The sequence below is a fragment of the Geospiza fortis genome, unplaced genomic scaffold (genome assembly GCF_000277835.1).
Source record: "Geospiza fortis unplaced genomic scaffold, GeoFor_1.0 scaffold190, whole genome shotgun sequence".
In the NCBI taxonomy this organism is placed as follows: Eukaryota; Metazoa; Chordata; class Aves; order Passeriformes; family Thraupidae; genus Geospiza; species Geospiza fortis.
The window spans coordinates 1,777,321-1,801,023 of record NW_005054328.1 but is presented as its reverse complement, the minus strand read 5'-3'; the positions used below and the strand labels follow the sequence as shown (position 1 = coordinate 1,801,023).

Sequence of the window (23,703 nt, the reverse complement as noted above, 5' to 3'; positions counted from 1 at the left end):
AATATTTCAAAAGGACAAAGGTACTAGGCTGTATCTCTGAATGCCTTTATGACTAAGAGAATGAGATATACTTGTACATCAAAGTGATGGATGGCTGAGATAAAAATTACATAGTAATACTATTGTATGTGTTCCAGAAAAATCTTATTTACAGGCATACATTTTAAGGTCAAGAGAAACCAGTAAGGTCAGAAGAAGACATCTGTTTTGATCTTCTCTATAAAAACCTTAAATTTTCTGCCAGTAATTTCTGCCTCAAGCCTGGAATTTCTCTAGAACAGCTCATATCATAAAATTTTTTCTTTCATTTTCTAGCAATGCAAGTACAAAGAGATATGATTGTGTGAACAGTGACAGACCCTCATCTGTATTTGTGATTAGCATTATCTTTGAAAATGGCAACAAGTCCTGCTGCTGCTCTTCTTCTCTCTCTAGTGCCACATTTTGTTCCCCGTTTTTTGCATTGCTCTGGCCTTTGGTGGTTTGATTGAAATAATACTGAGATATTTGGCTTCCATTACAAATTTTCTTAGAATTATTTACTTTGGACTCCATTATCTTGGTGGTTTCACTAAGAGAGAACATAATTATCAGAAATTATAAGAAAGTTGCTCTTTAGATGGAGTTGGAGGATATCACTAAGACTTTGGATTATGCTCTTTATTGACATTAGGACCTAACATAGGATGCCAAACTAAAAAGTCGCTTTCATGGTTTTGTTTTTCCTTTTATTTCTCACCCTCCACAGCCTGTCTATTTATAATTGGTTTTTCCATAATTCAGTAGGGGAAAAACTTAGATGAGAACCATTTTCAAACTGCACAAAGTTTAAAACTTTACACTTCCAGTATTTCTGATTAATTGCACCCTTTCCCATATGATCTTTATATATTCTCTGACTCACATGCAAAACCTAATCTATTCTATTTTACCTATTTTTTTTCCCTGAAGTTCCCCTGGTGTTAGAAACTCCCCATGGTGCATGGTGGGGAGTGAGTTTGCAAGTGTACAAGAATAAGCAGACTCGCACCAGCAGGTCACTGTTGAAACTCACCCACAAGGGCTGGCAGCAGAGAATGCCTCCTAAGAAGTTGTATTGTTTTCCACTCAGTGAATGTGCCAGGAACTAATGGGAGAGAAATGTTGAGAATAGCTTGTTTTTTTCTGAGACCTATAAGCCAAGTTAATTGTTTTGTTTGCCTGATTTATTATACTTGAATGAATAAAGTGCTGTTAGAACTGCACTTTGAGCAAGAATTTAAAGCCAGAATAGTCAAAAAGTTATACATCTGGTTGGAGCACCTCAATTTTATGAGGGAACTAAGTTAGAGATTAATTTTAGAATGTGGATATCTGTATTTCACTGCAGTTCAAAGTGGAAGCATATACCAGCAAACTTTATGCCAATATATTATTCGTCTCTAAAATAATCTTCCAAATAACTGTTTTTGAAAACCAGAAGTTTTCCCATTTTTTATACATTCTAAGTATTCTGTCCAAGTCAAGTATTGAAATGCAAATGGAAATTAGTGATTATTACTTGGTCTCCAAAACAAAATATATTTGACATGATGGAAGTCTTTGGGGCTTTCATAAATGTGTCATCAATGTCTTAATATCAGTTACTTGACATAATACCTAATATTTACTTCATTTTCTCTTTATGAGCAACTTGGGAATGAAAGTATTTTTTCATTGTTCCTTGCTTGTTTAGATAATGACACAGATCAAGCAGAAGTCATTCCAGAGACAGGGTTGGAGCACCAGGCTACAGCTCATCCCACAGCTGCTTCCTGTAAGGGCTTGTACTCACCCTCCGGTATCTCATATCCTTGTGGCCAGTTATGCTCCTGCATGTTGAAATTGCCACAGTGTGATACCATTTCACTCCCCATCCTACTCCTTGCACAGAGACCCAGCATCACTGCAGGGTACTGTTATGACCTGCTTGAATATTTTTTTGCTGTGCAAGGTTGGTGTGTCCTCACATATAAATATCAACAAGCAAATTTTTTAGCATCATTTTACTTGTTTTCTTTCCTGGCTTTCTTCCCTGCCTCTTCATCTTGCCCTAGATCAGTACCTCAGATCATCACTAGAGAAAAAGCCTTCCAAAGGAGGGTCTTTCTGCATTTAACTCTGAAGTACTGCTCAGATGAGAACAGAGTTGTTGGGATAGGGAATTTTCCTTGCCAGAGACATTTACAGAGGCTGTTCTGCCATGAGATGGTAGAACCTTGTTCTAGAATCTGAGATCTGCAACATCTTTGAGTCTTGATATCATGACAGTTTGTGGGCTGAAAGCTGTCCAATGTTACTGCTGGTCTGTTGATTAAAAGACTTGTGGCTTAGAATTAGGAATTAGATCCAGAAGCAAGTGTGGGTACATCAGAATGCATACAGCCCTGGAGCAATGTGTTCTGAATACTCCCGTCAAACCAATTGTGATTTGTGTGGCTTTCCTTTTCTTCAGTGAGAGACAGTGTAGGAATAACTGCAGGAAGCTCTTGGTCTGGGAGAAGAAGGTTGTCTTTGGAATAAATATCACAGTGAAAACTTTCCACCCTAAGCCTTCATTAATTTCTCCATCTCATCTTAGTATATTTAAACTCTGTAAGAAATCATGCTGCAAAAAGTTCTTCCCACGTGTAATTTTTCCTCAAGTGAAGTGCATACCTTTCAAATTATAAACTTCCTACTTGTCCTAGGAAAATTCTCACTGTATAAATAATTGAACTCATCTGCAGTGAACACAAGTATTCTTTCTCTAGCAGTCTAAAATATATTCCTAAATACACATCTTGTACTTAGTGCTTTAAATAGTAATTACTCCTGTGAAGTCACTGGAAGCCCTTAAAAGGATTTGACAGTTTCCCCACAATCTTTCAGGGAATGTAGTAGCTGGGCTGTGCAGTGCAACATCCACTGATAATTCAGCAGCTGAGGAACTCAGCAAAGCCTGCTCCAAACTTCTCAGCTGTTGACAGGCTTGACTTGCTGAGAACACTGGTTAAATATAGCACAAGCGAGCTGAGCTCAACAAAGTCATTGCTGTAACACTGTGTGAAGAGACCAGAAGAGGGGAAATACAATCTGAGAACTAAACTGCCAAAGCCTAACACCACCTAGCAACAGTTGAAAAAACTTTTAAACAAAAGTCTGGGTGAGACACAGACAGAGTATACCTCCTACTTCTCCTGCCTGGGATTTCTGCGAGAAGCAGCTCCGGTCTTCTGCTCTCTACCTTGTTTCCTTCATTACTTCAACTGCTGATAGACCCAGAAAAGTGGGAAAAGTTTCTGTCTTTGTGATCTCCTGAGCTGGATCATTCTACTCCTGTGGTAGTGCAGTGGGACAGGCTACTGTGATCTTGCAGTGTAAAGGATATATTCCTAGGTCCGTGTTGCTGAAAGGTAAGACTGAGTTAACCACTCCGTCTTTTTTTTTACAATAACCTTTATTTTCTAGTGTCTTCTTTTACAAAAAAATTCTTTTCTAATGTTTATTGTCTCTTTCCTTCTTTGAAAAATCTTCTGAATGATTTGAAAATGTCAATATATGAAAGCTGGGATAAAACTTTTAGAGGTTTTTTTTTATGTTTTCATTATAGAAAAGCATTGCTTAAATAATTTTTGCAGTTCTGAGAACAAACATAATGAACTAGCCAGCAGTAATATGAAAAAATGTGCATAGACAGAAGATAAATCAACATTTAATAATAGAATACATATCATCTCTGACCAGTGATAGTCCAGCAGCTATTAAAAACAGTGACAACCTGTGTGATAAATAAAAGGAAGCAGCCTTTCAGTAACAGAATTAACCAAATAGTTCGTGACCCAGCGCATTTGTACTTTCTGTTTCCTTACTAACTTTTAGGACACACCTGGTGCCTTTCATACTATCTTAGTGACAACCACTCTTGGTTCTTGTGCTTATTTACATAGAATGAATATTAATCTCTGCTGCTTTGATTAGCAGCATAATGCAACCGTCCTAAGGACTGACCTTATGTTCATTGTACCTAAGTGTGCTTGAGCTGGGTCATTGTTAGTAAAGTGTATGTTTCTATCAGCAAAATAAATGAGAAACCAGTTCTCAGATGATTTTTTTTACCCTGGCAGCAGGATGGAAGCCTGTTTGTTGTTGGAAATGCACATCCCATGGCCCCATAGTGGTCATGTAATTTAGGGGAGGAATTGCTTAGTGTGATTTACTTTGTCTTAACTGACAAAAGCTGTTTGATCCATTGGAGAATGAATTCCACTCCTCCCTGCCACCTCTTTTAAAGCTGTTTTCTGCAAACAAAAAAATCTAGTGCGCATGAATTTTTAAGAGATTGATTGCAAGTTCATATGCAATATGAATTCAGTTATGAAGGCAGAGATTTAAAGAATGCGCTTACCCTGTGCTAAAACCCTGTTCACAGATTTATGTAGAATTGTCTCAGATGAAAAATATTTGTCCTAAAGAAGGAATGAACTAAGTGAGTCTGTGCTGTCTGTGGTGTTTGACACTTAGTCTGTGGACGCTGGGACTGCCTCAGGGAGATGAGAATGTCTTGCTTTAACTTAATAATTCTAGTTGCATCCCTGCATACTACATAAATGACATCAATACCACATCTTAGCAGTGGATGGATTGGATGGAATTAAAATACTCTGAAGCAACTTGTACTTGGTGACTGAGAATGTAACTGCCTGTGCAATGATAAAATAAGTTAAGTATTAGGATGGAAGAAAATTCTTAAAAGAAAAAAGTAACACAGTGTACATTTTTTTCATAGCAAGGGGCACACTAAAGCACTAAACGCTTTTTGGCAGCTATCATTTAATGTGATAATCATTATTGTGGAATTACTAAAGCACTATGGTATCCCAAACTAAGTCTCAAAAGGAAACTTTGGAATTACTTTTTAATAAGGACATATCCCGAGAAAGTTATTTTTTTCATAAGAAGGCTACACAGTGAGAAATAAATCTGAGACAATATGATTTGTACAGTCTTTGTCATCTTGACATTAGAGTGAAAATTACTGCCTCTTCTCTTTAATGAAATATCTGTCAAATTAAACTGTGGAGAAATGACAAATTTGGCCTTCTGAAAATGTAGGGATGGCAAAATCTGGGAAAATGCTATGGTAATATTGACTCCCTTTTTGGTTTAGTAGTTGCTCAGTGTAATGTGTGGTTATGCAACTTCCCTTTTTTCACACAATTTAATTTTAGCCAAGTTTTTTAAATCAAAAGGCAAATTATTAGCTTGATAACTGTCAAATGAAGTGACATTTGAACAATCTAATAGCAACTTCAAACTCTAACACGTGGAGTTGTGGTTTTACATACATCTGTCTTCCTTTCCACTTCAAAATGGAGGAGGAGGCTAAAATTACTCTTTTCAACAGGTGTCCACAAAGAGGCTCTGGGATTTTCCAATCAAATCTGTGGAATATATAATGTGGCTATTCAACAGATGGTTTCATATTTGAAAGACAGCCAATTCTTCTAATGGCTACAGTGAAACCAAGGTTGATTTTATATCAAATCAAAAAGTAATTTATATTTTGGTGATACACATAGTGATTTTTGTGGAACACAAGTAGACATAGCATACCCATTTATTTTCTCCCTCATGCATCCTTTTGATTTTGTTTATATTTACATAACTGTGGAATGGATGATGCCTTTCATGGTGCTAAAGACTCCTTCCAATCTGAATCCACTTCCAGAGTATGTTGGTGACTTTTTTGATTTTATGATAATGTTTTCATAGTTATGGTTATTATGTATTATTATTATTTCATTATTACATTAATTTTGTTATAATTTTAGCTGATCTAGTCCCAGCTAGAGTCACCATCTTGACTGAGTGTTTTAATCACCTCAGTCTTTCAGTCTCTCTGTAGAGGATCTGATTGTTTTTAACACCAAATTCAAAGACTTGAAATTCATCTCCAAAGCTCAGCACTGTTCTGTCCCTTCTTACGTATGCCTTGATTTTCCTGAGCTCCTCCTGCTCATATGTGGTAGATGATTGACCTCTGGCTCTGGTGTTTACTGGTACATCCTTTTTGCTACTGGTTTTAGTGAGCTTGATGACACCTCACAACATCCGAGTTTTCTGTAGTGCCTCTCACTGTTACACCTGACACAAATGGAAAGACTAAACATTCATATTAATGGAATTGTGTCAGCCAAAGTAGGATTCCTGAAAAAGGGGGATGTGCTTCCTGGAAGCAGCCTGTGGACTAAGCATTAGAATATTAGGAAATCTCTGTTTTGCTGGTATGCCCTGTTGCTCCTCTGGGTTACAATTTCACCACTAAAGCCATTTCCATAATAAAAGCTTCCTATTGATAGAGGTGTATCAGTGAAACTCCTCCTGATACAGGATCTTTCTGCTGGCAGACATTCCACACATATTTAATTTAAGGCTTTTGGTAATCTTATCTAACTCAGTTCACGTACCTCCAGGCAGAAATTAAGAATGTGCCTCAGAGCTGTGCCAGTCAAAGGTCAGGTTTATGCCACTGAATTCAGACTGAGATTTCCTTTGAATTTAATAAGATCAAGTTTTAGTATTCAGGAATTAACAGATACATTTCCAGCCCCCTCAAGAGCATTTAACAAAAGAGATAATCTCTATTTCTGTCCAAATATTTTTTTCGAAGAGACATTTTACTTTTCTTCCAATTTCCTGTTTCTTCCTTTCTCAAGGTCTGTTGTTGCAGGTTGCCCTGTTATTTAAATGTATAAACTGAATTTTGGTCAGGGGTTTTGTCCTTCTACATATCTAAAATGACAATTGGAAAAATAAAGTGAATATTTGTGAAGAAGCCAGATAAAACAACATTAAAAATGAGAAGGAACTCCATCTATTCATACTTCCTATTTCACCAAAATATTTAGCCTATAAAACCTAGGATAAGAGTTGAAAACTAGAAAGATAAAATAAGGATTCTTATTTCTTATTCTCTATTGTATAGAGATGTTTAAATACTTCTTTAGAAGAAGCTCAAATGTCTAAACTTTTCAGCTTGTGGTAGTTTTCATTTTTAACCTTTTCTGTTTTCCTTTCTCTTATTGTTTTCTACTGAAAGCTGTTTCCTAATTTTATACAGAATAGTGATAATTATTTGGGGACGACAGGCTTTTCTTCATTTTGGAGCATTCTGGATAACAGAGAAAACAATCAATTCATAAAATATTAATATTTTTTTAACCTCTCTTTTCCTACTTAGTAGCCAGTATTTGTACCAAGCTAGTGACACTAGAACTTGTAACATGGTCCTGCAGTTATGCTTTGAGGTGAAGGCAGAAACAATTGTGCCAGTGTTCTGTTCACAAGAGACAGTGGGAGTCTCTGGTCATGTTGAAAATGTGTGATGCCTCATGTATTTGTGAAAATCCTGCATTTCATGACACTTGATTAGATTTTCCCTTTTATTTTGGGTCTTTGCACCTACTCTTCCTGCTTCTGCAGGTATTATCTGTACTTTCTATATTACTTTATATTCTCAGCATCATAATAAAATAAGTCCTCATATAAGTGCAAATAGAAAATCTTCCTAGGTTGGGACAGCTCCGTCTTGTTGTTTTGTTGTTTTTGTTTTTGTTTTTGTTTTTGTTTTTTTTTTTTGTTTTGTTTTTTTTTTTTAATTCAAGATGGCTTGGCCCTGTGATTCTCATTCTGCTTTGTCTGGACTATCTCTCTAAACGTTTTCTACAAGTAAAGCATGCAAATTGTAGCTGTAAGGTGATCTGTAACATTACATAGATTGTGGCATCCTTCACAATATTTTACACTCAGAGATACAGAGAAAATACAATCAAAAGCTAAATTAAACTTTCATCAGAAATGGGAGTGTATGTGGTCATGTGTGCATGACTTTTGTGAGGAAGGAAGTGCTTTTTGGCACAACAGAATGCTTTGCTGAAGGAGTGGGACAAACACATCCAGAGCACAGGGAAATAGGCTGGAGCTTGTACTTTTTCCCTTAAATGGACAACCCTGGTTGCTGTGTGCTGACAGAGGCAAAGGGGGGTGTGAATCTGAAAGATTGCTGCACTTTGTCCAAGTGAGTTTCATGTCAAAGCTGATAAAATGACAATTAAAATCCTAATTATCTAAGATGTGGCCAAAGTCATTCAGGTATAAACTGGTGGGGTTTCAAAATGAGCAGAAACCTCGATGAATTTGCACTAAACTTGTCCAGTTTGATTCACACACTTTTAGAGCTCTGTAATACAGTAATGGTTACTTTCTTCACTTTTCCTTTTTGGAGAAATGGTGACAAAGAGTGCAATGTTTTGTGATCTATGCTATTCAAAAATCTGTTCCAGCGCATATGTAAAAGTGTATTTTGGAATCTAAATCCATTTTCTTCCTGAAATCCTCTAAATCCAGTATTTAGAGGCTTGTGTGTTTGTGGGAGGGAGGTATCTAACTGACTAGTGTGTTATGGTTGTCGACAGCAAGAGCTACAGCTTCACTAACAAACTTTGAAAAACCCCAACTGATAAAAAATTGATTTTATTGCAGTAACAGAATACGGGTTTTTTTAGAAACTGAGTTGAAGGCTGTTCCTATTATTAAAAAAAAAGTAATTGAAAATGAAAGCTCATGTGTCCTTGGTAGAAGAATTCTCACTAGAGTTTATCAGCCTGCTTGTGTTTTTCAGAAAATATAAAGGAAATGAATGCAACAGAAAGCAGAGACTGCTTGCATCAGTGTAATCGAATTGCTGCCAACTTGCCTTGTTTATCTAAGAGATCTCTGTGAAAATAAGGTCTTTCCCACACAGGCATGAGTCATAGGATGTAATGCAGCTAAGCAGACTTGCTTCAGCTTTCTAATGCACACAAATCTAAACTAACCTGTTTTAGTGCCTGCTCCTGCAACTAAATGAAATCTAACTTGACAACAGGAAGGGAGAAGTAATGGTGAGTTCATGGTGCTATTTCAGTGCAATAACCTGAATGCTAAGGAAACGATGCAATTTCCATTTATTGGGAAAACTGCAGTTACTGTGACAACAAATATACACTGAAAAACACATACACAGTTTATCCTCAAGTTCAAATTGGTGAACACAGTAGAAAGGGTATTCGTAAAATCTCACACTATCTAGTTATGTGTCCCAAAGAACATTCTTACTTTTAAAATATATAATCCAGATTGTTCAAAAAGTAACCCTTTAAAAGCCACAAGCCAGGGCATAAACAAAAGGGTGGGAGAGAACACGTGGTTAATGATGACTTGTTTAGTGTTGGCCTGGCTAAAAAATAATTAAGCATATATTTCTCATGCTGAAGTTACTCTATTCCGGTGTCTGTCATTCATACTTATCCTGAAAATCTCACTTCTCTCACCATCTGTAATTACAAAGCCTCTTGGATCTAAGGTAAAGGCTACAGTAGTTCTTCTATAATGTGTTATTTCTCCTTTTATTTTTCAACAAGGACTTCTGTAATGAAAAGAAGCATACATTTTATTCCAGTAGATAAGGATTTCAGTTCCTCAGTCTGATAAAATTCTTTAGTGAAAATGATACATTCCAGCTCTTGACTCTGGGCAGGAGATGGCAGGAAGGGAATGATGCCATGCTGGATGTCCTGAGGCATGTCAAACACAGCGCAGAACAAGATGTCCCTGTGCACAGAGGGACACACATGGCAGCAGAGCTCAGTGTGGGAACCACTGCTGCTTCAGTGGCACGAGACAGAGGCTGGAATCCCAGGCATAAAAGGCATCAGAGTGCAAACAGAAAAAGGCAGGGTCACAGTAGCATATCCTCTGCCACTTATTTACAGAACCATAACTCGGGTGGGAGGAGCTGGCAGAAGTCATCCAGTCTCCCTCAAAGTGGAACCATCTCCAGACTCTGATCAGGTTGCTCAGGGCTTTGATAATTTTCATATATCTTGAGTATTTTTAATTTATAAATATTCTAAGGTCTCTCACCTTTGTGATCTTTGGATCAGAAACTTTTGGACATGGCTATGGAATATTTTGCAAGAAATGACAATCAGTATATCAAAATGCATAATACACTGAATAAAAGATGGCTTGATAGTAACAAATCACAGGTCCTTGGCACTTTCAAAATTGCAAAAAGCCCACTTGTAGTGGGTTTTGTTTGTTCGTTTGTTTGGGGTTTTTTGTTTGATTTTGTTGTGTTTGATGTCTTATGTCCTAAAATAGGAATAACAAGGACAAAAAATCTTGTATGTAATATTTTATCTTAGTTTACTCCAGCTTTCAGAGTGCACACCCTCTTCCTTTCCTCCTGCCTGCTACAGTCTGTTTGAAAGCCAAACATTTAGATTTAGGCACAGCTGAGGTGCCATCTTTCTTCAAAAACAATTCTGAAAAATGTTAAGTATATTCTATCCAGGTAGTCCAGTAAGCTGCAAGGTTAGCATTGAGAATGTAAGTAATAAAAAAGTGTATAAGAAAGGATAACAGAGATGCTGCTCTTGAGGAAGGAAAGTCTGGAGACTGTTTCCACTACTGAGTTTCCCTTTTTCACTGAACATCTCTTTCCAATTCTATCCTAATCAGGAGCAGAGCATGATGCACATATGGCAAACAGGATTCCTAGATGGAGTTCTGGTTAGCCTGACTAGCTTAGGCTAGTTTTAAAAAGCCAAACTTGTGGAAGCATCTAAATTGACCTGTTAGCGATGATTGTAGCATGAAACAAGGACAAAGCAGAAGGCTTGTGACACTCAAAGGGATGTGGCAGTCAGTCTTTCCATATAGGATTTCTTATAAGAATAACCACTGAAGAGAGGTGGTCTTCTCTGTAGATAAATAATGTTTCTAAAACTGGAACTTTAACTAGAATGTTGTCATCATCTGTACATATGGAGGGAATTCTTGTAGTTGGTGGTGTACAGAGGTCTCAGAAGCCATTGTACTTGTCTGGAGCAAACGCAGCATTGGTTGCAGAGAGGAACTGGAGGAGCTGGTACACACACACTGGTCATATAAACCCTTGCAGCCTTTTTAATAAAAAAAGCTGCCATAAGCTCCAATGGGGTTAATTTAGTGAGAAATGTAATGAGATTTAGGAAGAAGAGCTCATGCTTTGAAAGGCACCAGAACAGGCTAGGACAGACAGTGCTTTAGCAGGAGGCCAGGAAGTTGAGTGTTTTAAAGCTAAACTCTAAACCTCTTAATCAAGAATTTCCAGGTAAACATCTTCAACTACCCTGCCTTGAATCCGTATGGGAAGAGGTTTCAAAAGTAGCTAGTGAGTTGGAGAAAAAAAAATACCTAAATTGATTTTTCTTTGATTTTAGAGAACATATTCTAAAACCTCAAATTATTTTAGAACAGCTTTTTACTAGAACCATGGATGGGGTGCAATATAAGTACCTTTGGTACAGAATCCCATCCGTTTGCAAATGAAAATTTACAGAACTTACACAAGAGGATTGTACTGCTCTGGTACTTGGGGGCCCAGGAGGAGCTGTTCAGAGCCCTCCCTGTGACAGTGGCACAGCTGCCTCATTCCAAGAAAACAAACTCCCTGCAGTGCTACAAGTTTCCAGCCCCTGTTCCATATCACTATCAGCCACACAACCTTTATCGCTACAGGTCCATGAGAACTAATGGAGTGCTAGAGAAATATGTAGAGAGCTGTAGACAGTGTTATGAGTTTCTCATCCTAGCACAAAAGAAGCCTAGGAAAATAAACAGAAATAAACTGAATAATCTACAGAAGTGTTCAGTGAATACGCTCATCTTAACACAGCAGTTTGTAACAGCTTGTTAAGGAGTTGGTAGAATGGCAACAATTCTACAATGGCTGTTGGTGTCAGCTCCAAAAATCCCTCCAGGACAGCAGTGAGTGTCTAGAAATAAGGCAAGCATAATTGCACGCAAGGAGGGTTAGTTTACTTACCACCAGCACTAGTTGTGTAAACAAAGTCTAAATAACACTGCAAGAGGGTGCTTGAACTGCAAGGCTGTAAGAGTGGCAGCGCATCTCATAGATTCCTTATTCACCAGAAACACTTTGCTAAATTCAGGTTCCCTCTCCAAAATATTCATGTCATGTTTGAATTTTGTTGCTTAAAATAATGCTACCTTAAAATGTGAGGTGATAGTTGTCGTACCAGGGAGGAGAAATGCTGCTTAAATTGACTTTCACATCAGTGACTCCCTGTGTGACTCTCAGCAAGTTACTTTTCCACTTTTAATAACAACCTGGAATGTTACAAGAATAAACACAGTAGTGACTTTGACACTCTGAGATGTTGCAGTGTTGAACATCATGTCAACAGCTTTGAATAAGAAGACTTAAATAGCCCTCTTTAGAAATCAGATTCTGCAGGGAGAAGAAGGAATAGAAGTTGAATTAGTCTGCGTGACAAGAATATGTATTTTTAGAGGAGCTCCCCAGAGGGAAGCTTAGCTGTGCCCTTAGTTGTAAGTCACACAAACCAGCCATGCTGGTAAAGCACAGCAAAGAAAGGAAGGAGGAGGACCAGCGATGTGACCAGGACAGGAACAAAACCATACCAGAATAGAAACCAAACTAATGTCAATACTAAGATGTTTCAGGAAAATCAAAACCATTCCCTCAGGTTCAGTTGTACCATGAGTAATTCACAGGGCAAAGGGGGTGCTGTCAGTTTGTGAGCTTGTTGTTATTTTGGGAGTGCTCAGGACAAGCTCTCTAGTACAAGGAGGAGACCACTGGGAAAAAAAATAATCCTGAAGGAAAAAGAACCTTTGAGAGGAGGGGTGAGCCGAATGTGACTGCCCAAATAAGCTGGTGTTTAGAAGCTCTGGAGCCGCTATGGGGCTGTGGGGAGGGACGAAGGGGGAGCACCTGGAAAACAGAAGTGCCTTGTGGCACTGCCTGTCTCCTGCAAGCTCCTGCAGTGTCTCCAGTCATGCCTGCTTTGTTAAAGCAATGGTGGCAGCTCAATTGACTCTTGCCAACTGGGATTTTTGATGAGGACTTACCAAGGAATTAAGCTGCCATAACATGGCACTCAGCTTTAATTAAAACCAGAGAAAATTAGAAGAAAATGCAGTTCTGATGTCTTCAAGGAAGTTGAAGTCCCTGATCTCTAGATGATCTGATGCCATGATGCTTTAAAATGTCCTGAAAAACAACTATGGAAGATTTTCTCGAGATTTTGAATCTGTGTGGTTGGTGATGCTAGTGGACAGAGGGGATGGTGAGTCTGGGAGCAGGGCAGAGTCTCACCCTTACAGATGTGCTGCTGCTCAGGAGAGGCCATGGCTGCTGGGACATGGCCAAGGGCAGCGTGGGCCTGCCACACTGTGCCCTGCCATGGTGACAGCAGTGACAACTGCACAGGTGACCTCAATACTAGCCCAGACCAAAGCAGGAGGTCTGGAAATAATTTCTTAGTTCAGTTGTGAGCCTCTCAGATTGAGGAGAGAATGGGGTAATGAATGACCCTTCCTTGGATTTCATAGGGAGATTTAGGCTCCCTTTCAAAAGAAGCTCAGCTCTTTATTGTGAGGGCTCCCCTGAAAAAAAGGTGTGAAATGTGCAAGTCCAAGCAGCCCCCCACATCCTGGGTTTACCAGCACAGAAAAATTATCTGCATGTCCTGCTCTGCTGGGAGGGGAGTGAAAGCTGTAGTCCCCTTTTGGGGAATGACACAGGGAGGGGTCGCAGGAAGATAAGGAAAAGTCACCTACCAAAAGAATGAAAAAATCAGTCTTCTGGGGCAGTTATATTCAGATGCAAGAAAGAGGTGTGGAAAGGAAAGAAAACAGTAGTTTCTTTTAAATGATCCTAGTTAATTTCACTTAAAATCAGTGACCCACAGTGATGACATTTAGAATGCTCAGAAGAAGGAAAGGGAGTTGCATATGTACCATGTACTGAAATGTAGCAGCATTTCTGCAAATGCTTTGTCATTGTGGAGGGTGGAGCTTCTCCCCATGTGTACAGAGGTTACAGCCATTCTCTTACGAAAAACTCACTCCATACTATGGCAGAATATGAGTTCAAAAGGTTTGTTTTAAGTCTCACAGCAAATTGTAGCACATCAGGGGGCTTTTTTGGTTAGTTGGTTGGTTGGTGTTTTCTTGCTGTTGCTGTTGTTGGGTTGTTTGATTTTTTTTAATTTAGGGTTATGGGATTGGTGGGTTTTTTTGTGGAATTGTTTTTTCTTCTTTTCATAGTGAAAGAACAAAGTAAAGCCCTCAGGATTTTGAGCCTAGTGTCTCATGGCTGAACCGAATATCTGACCTCTAAGCTCCCCTGGACAGCCTACTTCATTGTTGTTTTCCTGATATAAAAACAAGGGACCCTGAGAAAGTGAGAGGTAATTACCTCTTTTCTGGGTGGTCATTTGGGCGCTTCTTGGATCAGGCAGCTTGAGATGCTTCAAAACAACCCAGTGTATTTCCTCCAAAGGATGCATATACATCTCATCCCTGTGTGTCTAAGCCCCCCTGGCCTCTGTCCAGGAACATCCACATTTCCTGACTCATAACAACTGTGCCCTGTCTGGTTGTGCTTCATTAGCAGCAGCTCAAAAATCAGAGCAATATTCTGCTGTTGCGTAAGTTTCTACAAGCAGTAAACAATAACACATTGCCACAAACTTTATTGTATTTATCTTGGAATTCAAGATTCTGAAGAGACCACTGCTTATTATTATTTTATTTAATGACTACCCGAAAAGATTGTAAGATGCTATTATTTAATAAATACCTTCAGGATAATTTAGTATCTTATTAATTAAAATGTCTGAAAAGGAAGAATAAATGCTACAGAAGCTATATTAAGCCAATAGTTTTTCTTCCAACTGAGAAATGCAGTTATGATTTTTTATTGTCATATGAGGTTTATTGCTGTATCAGAACTTACAGAATAAAATGGCGAGGGCAAATTTAAAGCTACAGAAATAGAAAACAATTAGTAGGAAAAATTACAAATTAAAAGTTTAGTAACATACCTTTCAGTACATCCTATTCTAAATAGCTCTTCTTTACTTGAATCTCAAACATTTAAAACATTGTAAAAGCAGTAGCATTATCAACTGGCTCAAAGCAGCTTAGAAAATAAATGGTCCTTGACTATTACTGGAGTTCATGAAGAGAAAACTCTTGTCTGACTCTAAAATCTATTTTGGAGCTACGGCTGCTCCACTCCCCTGCTTGTGGCATGATGCAGCTGCTATTCCTTTAATATTTTTGCTGACAGCTACAGCTGACAGATAACATTTCAGTTCACCCCAACATCAACTGTGTTTCAAGGCTCCCTGAGGCTGAAAATGCTGCCTTCCTTGTGCCTTTACCTGCATCACAGTGCAGCTCTGCAAGTGTGCAATATTCACTGGCCACTTGTAATGGAGCAGCAGCCTCAGGGCTGCAGGCAGGTCATGTGCTGGGGGAGCACATCACCCATCTCTCATCTGGGAATGGTGCAGCAACAGCTCCTCTTCTTTCCCTTCATTCCTTCTCCCACGTCCTAAGAAAATAGGCACCTGAGCCTGGGAATAAAAATAATTTTGCATATATAGCTCTGCAGTATGTCGACTGATATTTTACATTTTACATTAGTTGTCACCTTATATTTTTGTTTTAATTATATTTGTTACTATAGCCAACATAAAAGTTATTTTAACCATCTGAATGTATAATTCCCTAGCAAACAGGCTTTGATTTCTTGGTCCATAGGAGCTTTCATATCATAATCAAGCACCCAGTAATACTATGGTGATCCCACAAAAGGAACTATTCACAAATGCAGGACTGTTTTCCTCCCTGAGAGAAAACAAGAACATTTACAGTGCTCCCAGTTTTGTCCTTGAACATCCATATCTGTTAGAAAGAAGAAGCTGGAGGACAGGTAAGCAGTCAACATGTAAGAGAGAGACAAAGAAAAGTGAGAAGGAGGCATTGCTCAGTTAGTCCTCCAGAGAAATTCTCAGGAGAATGAATTATGATATAACTGTACCTTTTTGATTGATGACAGAGTTTAAAAAAAAAGAAAAAAAATAATGTTTTGCTATGTTTTCTGGTTGGTTTTGGTTTTTTTTATTTTTTTTTTTAGGATTTGCAGTGAGATCCATTAGTTTTTCTTTGGATTTAATATTTTACTAGACTTCAAAATACTGCCTTTATTATGGGGCTCATGTATCAAAATTTAAAGAACAGGAAGATGGAAGACAAGTGGGAGTTTGGAACCATGAAAAAAACCTACCAAAACAATCCAGAAAGGAAGAGGTTACAGTACCTTTTTACTACAGTATAGACATTAAAACATCTCCCAGGAAAATACTTAGACTGTTTCACTTCACAGAAAAAAGTCAACTTTGTGGGAAATCTTTAATTATTCATGGTGCAAGAGCTAGCACTTTGGAAGACTCAAAGTTCCATGCAAAGTGATAGCGTTGGTTGGCTCCCTGTGACCCAAAATCCACATATTTTTGTTCAAATACCCATTTTTGAATCCTGCAGACAATTTGAAAAACAGTTTCTGTATTGTAAGAATTTAAGACACTACTGGGCTTTGACAGAAAATTGGGACTTTTGGTAAAAGAAGGCAGAGAAATAAATTTCTTTAAAATGTTCTACTTCCCTCCTATAATGCCTATGACTTCTTGTGATCTTAGTGTGGGGAAAAATATCAGAAATAGGAAAAGGAACTGTTTCTGCAGTTCATATATTCAATTTTCATTTCTTGTTTCTTTTCAACTTTATGCTGAATTTGACCCAAATCTGCTTCAGAGTACTCAAACCCATTCTTTTAGGCAGAATGAATTGTTTACTAGAAGAAATTGCCCAGCATAATTTCAGCTGCAGGCTCTAATCAGACTGCTGTGCCTCCAGTTCCCCTGTGGTGGGAATCCACACGAGGCAAGGAGCAGGATGGTCGCATAGCTGTAACACCAGGGGCTGAGAAAAGCACATCCTTGAGCCTTGACAGGTAGTGTGAAGGTGTCCTAGCCCTTCTCTAGGGCCCATGGGACGCGATTTATGGCTGGAGAATATTGGTATTGACCTCATATTCCCATTTCTCTGCAGAGAGAGAACATAAGCAAGCACAAAGCCACCACTGAAAACCATACCTGCCAATACAAATAAATAATACAGTGTTATTATACTGTGAAGAAAGCAGCCAACCTCAGTTTTTTGTGTCAGGTGATGATATTAGATTATGTAGTGTTCGACAGTTCAAGAAATACCTAATATAGGCACTCTTTTGTTATACTGGATCCATTTTCTCTTTGGTGCAACTCCCTTTCCACAGGTTTCTCAAGGAAGGCAAAACTTCTCAATTCTGTCCTGCAGTTCAGTGCAATCATCTGGTTTCTAACTCTGACAAGTGGCATTTCATCTGAGTAACCCCTCAAATCAAAACACTTTCTTCATGGAAACGAGCCTGCCTGAAACAGCTTGCATTAAAAATCTGCTGTAGTTAATAGGTCAAAATTCCCAAGGACATTGCACAAAAGTCTGGCAGTGTCAGACTGGTTCATCTTAAAAATGCTGTCATAGAGCACTGCAGGCAGGAAAACACAAACTGCAGACATTATATTATTTTTACATATTTTTTGAGTGCTGCCAAAATAGGCATCATTTGCAGGTCAAATACAGAAAAAAAAAACTTTGCAGGTTTGGCTGAAATAATAATAAGGAATATTTAGAAATTTCTTAGAGCATGTCTGAGAATGTGCTGTGTATGTCAGATTGTGATCATGTCCTTTTTTATATATTCACTAAGAAACCACAAAATCAACCAAGAATAAGATAGTGAAAGTCAGAACAGACATCCCTTCTGATGTTTTGACTACAAACAAAACTATATTAATTTATTTAATAAAACATCTGGTTTTATTTTTAGCATCTTTAAAAATACTTCTTTTAGAACACAGAAGGGAGGGAATGGATTTGTTGATAAACAGTCTTATCAACATTAGTTGGTACATTTTGAGTCTCTTCGGCGGATTCCTCTTAAATTTTCTTTGCAAGTCCTTCCTTAAAGTCAAGAAAAAACTGGTAAAAATCAAGGTGTTCCATGATTTTTTATACATCTGACAGATTTTTCTTCTCTAGACAATAACCTGAAACTCTGTTAGTGGCGGCACTTGATGGATTTCTCTTAGTTTGAAGGTTTGCTTTGCTATTGGTAAAATATATAAAATCAACTGGTAATTCACAATGTATGAAAATTTGAAGTATAAATGTGAGCAGATATGAAATGCTATATCAAAACACTATAATAAACAGTCATTACAATTGATTTACAAATGAAATGTTAGGCTGAGATATAAGAAGAGAGCACATACTGCAGAGCAAGCTGATAACAAAGCCCTATCTAAGTTTGCCTGACACTTTTCATTAAAAATCTAGTCTTACATGAAGCCCAGTTGTTTACAGCTTTGCCAAACTTCAGTTGTTCAGGCTGGATGTCTGGCTGAGTCTGAATTGTTTTTGGAAGTTTCAGCTAGAAAGCTTTGAGCATTTCCAAGAATTAGTTGAGAGAAAATTCTTGTTTGCCCATGTGAAAACAATCCCATAACCATTTAGCTGAAGAGCTTTAATGTCTCTGTGTTCCAGAGTGATCTTCTGAAATTCAGCCAGGAAAATGCTCTGTGGCAGAAAATTGACTTTTGCCATTCCTGTGAAAATTATGCTGGGCTAAGAGCCACTGAGCAAAGCATTTCACCAAGGATGTCTTGTGAAAAGATACCTGGTAGACATTGGTAACTGGCTTCCCAGAACAGCCCACACATGCTGAAAGCTGTCCCAGCTTCTGCTATCTCACCTATTGCAGGTGACTTAGGCACGTGCCATTTACAGAGAGCACCTCTGTGCACCACTGGGTTAAGAAACACTCTTCCCACAGTTACTCCTTCCCCTGGTGCTTCAGCTTACAGCTCAAAACAAAATGAGATGAAAGTCCTTGCTTTTTCTGTTTCAACAATACTTCTTAAGTAGAGCCTATGCCATGGTGGCAAAAGATGTGTGGATAGCATGATTGCTTTAGCTGCTAGGAGGGTCACTGGTGAGGAACTCCACAGTGATAAATCCTTTTGTGATGCCATTGTGCCTTGTCTGTCAGGATTTCTTTGCCAGCAATAAATATTGGTCATCACCTTTGCTGTGGGATGGATTTCTTGCCTTTGGGACGGCAGAGAATAATCAACAATCATACTGACACTTTGCCAGTGTAAATATGCTTTTATCAGGCATTTATCTCAATCTTCAGCTGATTCACATTTGGAATCAGAATTATCTCAGTTTGTGTCTTTCTGTGGTGTGAGATTTGTGCCATTGCATTGTCTGGCATTCACCACTGCCTGACAACAAGTTGGACTTCTCTCTGGGTCCCAGCATCCACCTCAGCTCATCTTCCAGCTGTGAGCTTTGGAAGTGTTCAATCTCCAATGCCCCTATAATAGCTGCAGCTCTCCAACTTCACCCATCTGCAAGGTACCACACTTCCCTGCAAAGCTGTCTTAGCTCTTCCCTTTGGATTTGGGGACAGGGCAGGCTCCTAAGGCAATTTGCTCAACCTGCTTTGCTCTTGTAGAAACAGCTATGGCAGCTGCTGTTCCCTTATTTTTACCATGCTTACTGTTCCTCTTCTCCCTGCTGCAGTCCTCCCAAGGAATTCATTCCATCTGACTGTGCCATCTGTCTCAGTGTTCCTCACTTGCTTGCCCTCCTCTCCAAAGCCAGGGCTTTGCAGTTCTGCTGCAGTTCTGTAAAGCAAAAATCTCCATTTCCATTTCTCACAGTTTGAAAGCCACACAAAAACAGTTAAAATATGTGGGTGATACAAAACAATGCCAGTGCTGGTTCTCTGACCCTCAGCCATTGTGTGGTCATACCTACATTACTAAATGTAGACTTCAGAACAGGTTCACTACGTTCAGGCTGCCAATCTCTGGCTAGGCTAATCCCCAGGCAGGGCTAACTCCTGAACCATTCTAGGAAGACCCCTGGTTAGTCCATGCCAAAATTTTGACCAAGCCCTGGCACTGCTTAATCTCCTTGTTTAGATGTAATCCTCATGTCACACTCACCTGAGCACACCAAGTGCCTGGGATCATCTGAACAATCACATAAAACATTTCTGCAATATAAAGCTATAGTTTATTATTATTGAATCAGACTTCTCTAAGATTACAGCTAGAGAGACTGTTTTCCAAGCATATTTTGAACGTCTAACATTGGAAAATTCTAGCATTGGAAAAAATATTGTGACACATGTTTAAAGTGATTTTTTGAGTTAGTTCCTTAGGCATTATTTTAGTATAGATCCTCTGTATGCATCTTTTTTTACTATCTACTTTCCTTTTTCTCTTTTCATTAGATGAGTAAAAACAACACAGACAATTTTAATAAAGCTCAGGGATCAGTGTTTCCACCTGAACTATCTTCATTAATGAGCCCAGCAGATGATACTTCAGTCAGATGAGTTGAAGCTAATAACACCTCATTGGGTCTTCTTAGTTCCTTATGGACAAACAGCGCTTTGTGCTAGAAGCACAATTGGGTACATGATTTCACAGGACTATCTCCTCTTCAAAAGGCAACATGTAAGCAAGAAAAAAAAAGCCAATAAAAAAAGTTAATTTTAACCATATGTGGTTTTGGAGGACTGTTTTTTATTGAACAACAATTCAATGAGTAACACAAAAAACTCATACAGGCAATTCTAAGCTCCATCAGAAAAAAAACTCCCAAAACTTCTTGATACATCAACAACTAAACTGTAAACAGCCAACAAACCAACCAGAAACTCAAAGAACTACTTTTGAGCCCTTGTCTTCAGCAGAATACAGCACACAACTCTTATGTTTGTGGGGATATCAGGCCTTGCAGGGCCTTTCTCACTCCTCCATGCAAAAGTAGAGCATTGGAACTTACAGCTCATGAGGACTGACCAGATGAATTCCTTGGCCTTCCTGTCCTGTGAAAGGACTGTGGTGGTGCCTTAGAGCCCCAGGAGTTGCTCACTCCTGTAAGTGAAGCAGAATCTCAGAGGCAGCTCCATCCTGAAATGATAGCATGAAGCAAAAATGACCACCCATTTTCATCCACAAGTTTTCGATGCCCTGTGTTCAGTGCATGTTTTGTTAAAGTTTGAAAATCACAGTTTTAGAGCAAACCAAGAGACTTTCATCTGCCAACATGCCTTTCAAATCCTTCTCCAAGAGCTGATGAAATGATCTGACATAAAGCAGACAAGTGGCTGCATTCTTTACAGAGCTTTGAGTGATGCATATTTTACCAACCCATCCATGAGAAAGAGATTCTTGAACAAAATGGCTAAGTGAAATAAGAGATAATTTAAAAAATATGCTTAAATGGAATTTTAGTTGTGACATGCACTGCAAACCTTGCTAATAATTTCAGATATAAGATTGTCTACAATTAAGAAACAATTCAATACACTTTTAAATTGTAGCTCTGAAAACATAATTTATGTTTCTGTTACTTTTATCTTAAATAGTCTTTCTGACTTTACAAAAATTTAGATACAGATTGGTTAAAAACTTGCAGCTCCAGTGCTAATTCAATAGAACATTTTCTGAGAAACAACTGTTACATCAATAAATATAAATATCTAAATACACGTAATAAATATAAATATCTAAATACACGTAAGATTAAGATCCTTCCTATCCAAGATATTTCACCTTTATTTTAGGTGCTTGAGGCATTAGCGAAAGCTTTAAAGTGTTATTGAAAAAGTGCTGTGACATCTGAGCTATGGTATGCAATTTGTTCACATGCTCAGCAACAAGCAACGTGCTCTGCCCTTCTTTTCTGTCCATGGGAAGAGTTGCTTTTGGATTTCATTTGAGGGTGAGGCAAGTACTTTTGAGATAACGTTTTGCAGTTCCCTGCTGCTCTGTTCTTATTTGCAGGCTCATTAGTGACTGTTTTGCAAGAATAGCTTTCACATTTGAACCGCTTAGTAATGGCAATAAATTTTTGTGGTTTAAAACTAACAAAAGTCAGCTCCAGATACCTGCCGGGAGGTATTATAATTTTTTGTGTACCTCAGCCCAGGATACAGTTGGCTTTTGTTGTTTTAGGGTATGAATTACGGTTTTGCTTCTAAAAATAGAAGTCCTTTGTATTTGAACAAAACAGTTCAATAAACCATCCTTGCCCAGATAACAGTATGCTTTTCATGTCAGAGCTACAGTGGGACAAAGAAGCCTGCTTTCAAGGGTACCAGCCAAGCCACAGTAATTTAAAATAGCTGAGCATCAAGTCTTTCAGTTTTACTTCCATGTCTTGTCATAAGCAATCAGATGAAGAGAGGGAAGTCTACTGAATTAGTAGTAAGCCACCACTGGTTTTCCCAAAGTGAGGTTCAAGGCTTCTCTGTGTGAGCCCCTGAAATTCAATCAGCTGCAAGGAACTCTGCAGCATAATTAGTGGCAGCTGGGGATTGCATTTGTGCTCCACTCTGGGCAAGCAAACAAACCAACCCACACACAAACCAGCAGCTGAAAACTGCCATCAGGGGAAAGCAAGTGCATGGCAAGGATTTGAAACTTCCCCAAAGCACTCTTTCTGTCTCCAGCTATTTTCAGTTCAAGAGATTGCCCTAAACTGATGTGGTTTATCTGGGTAGCAACCATGAGTGAGTATTTGTGCCAAGAATGTCTCCTCCTGAGTCGTGTTAACTTCTGCATTCGTGTAGAAGGCATTCTGCAGTTCTGCTCTTCAGTGTGTGAAGAACCATCCTGTTCTGTTTGTTGGTGGAGACTGCTTCAAAGCCCATGTAAAGCAACAATAATCAGCAAAAGAGAGCAGGTGCCAGAATGTGATAGGAGCATAGACTAGTTTTCTACTAGAACTCTATGGGTTTGAAAGATGTCAGCATCACTCACCTTTCTGGCTCTCTTCCCAGACATAGCCAGGATGGAAGGCAGTCAGTGCCAGAGCCCTGCACAGCTCAGATCCCTGAGCTGTGGATGACCAAGGAAAGCCAAAGCAAATGCTCTCTGGCTGTTGTGATGCACAGAAATCATCTGATACCTGAGAGATCCTCAAGAACAGATTTGTCTTCCACAGGAAATGAAAACAAACAAAAAAAAAAAGGGAAGCACATAAGCACATGAAATTCTTGTCCAGGGTTCTAAACCTAGAGTTAGTATCATACACTTTCTGACCATCCTTACACTGTTTCTCACTAATATTTCAGAGGAGCACAGAAACTAGCAGTCCTTACAGAGGCTCTACTATACTTTGACCAGTCACAATAGGGACTTAAAACCTACAGTGCTGGAGATTCCTTGGTGAAGCTATGTCTTGTTTCTGACATACAAACATGAGCAAAATAATGTGGCCCATGAGGATTGTATCAGAATTTCTCAGAATAATATGTAAATCCAGAATCTAGTGTCAGGCAGTATATAACTTTTTCTTTTGAATATGGATCAAGTTTTTTTTCTTAAAATTAGCACAGACATTTTTCCCCTGTAAGAGAAAATATTTCAGAATATCAGTCTTCTGAAAATCGATCAGTCTTCATTTACTCATGACCAATTTGCTTCTGAAAGGGTTCAAAGCATGTGGATGGTTTCTATTCAAATCAAGAACTAATTTTGCTTGAGACAAAAGTAGCAGTTTAAGGAGGAAAGTTTAAAAGTAGCAGTTTAAGGAGGAAACATGGCTGTTTTGATGTATATGTGTCATGTGGACTGCTGAGGCAAATCAGGA

At 38.6% G+C, this 23,703-nt stretch overlaps 1 protein-coding gene across 1 annotated transcript in view; it reads left to right on the top strand.

Moving 5' to 3' along the window:
- The first annotated feature begins 3,068 nt into the window (after positions 1-3,068).
- Positions 3,069-23,703, top strand: part of FILIP1 (filamin A interacting protein 1) — a 101,900-nt gene continuing 81,265 nt past the window's right edge. The window contains exon 1 of the mRNA XM_031057126.1: positions 3,069-3,413. The gene's annotated coding sequence lies outside the window, so the exon portion shown is untranslated. The remainder of the gene's footprint in view (positions 3,414-23,703) is intronic.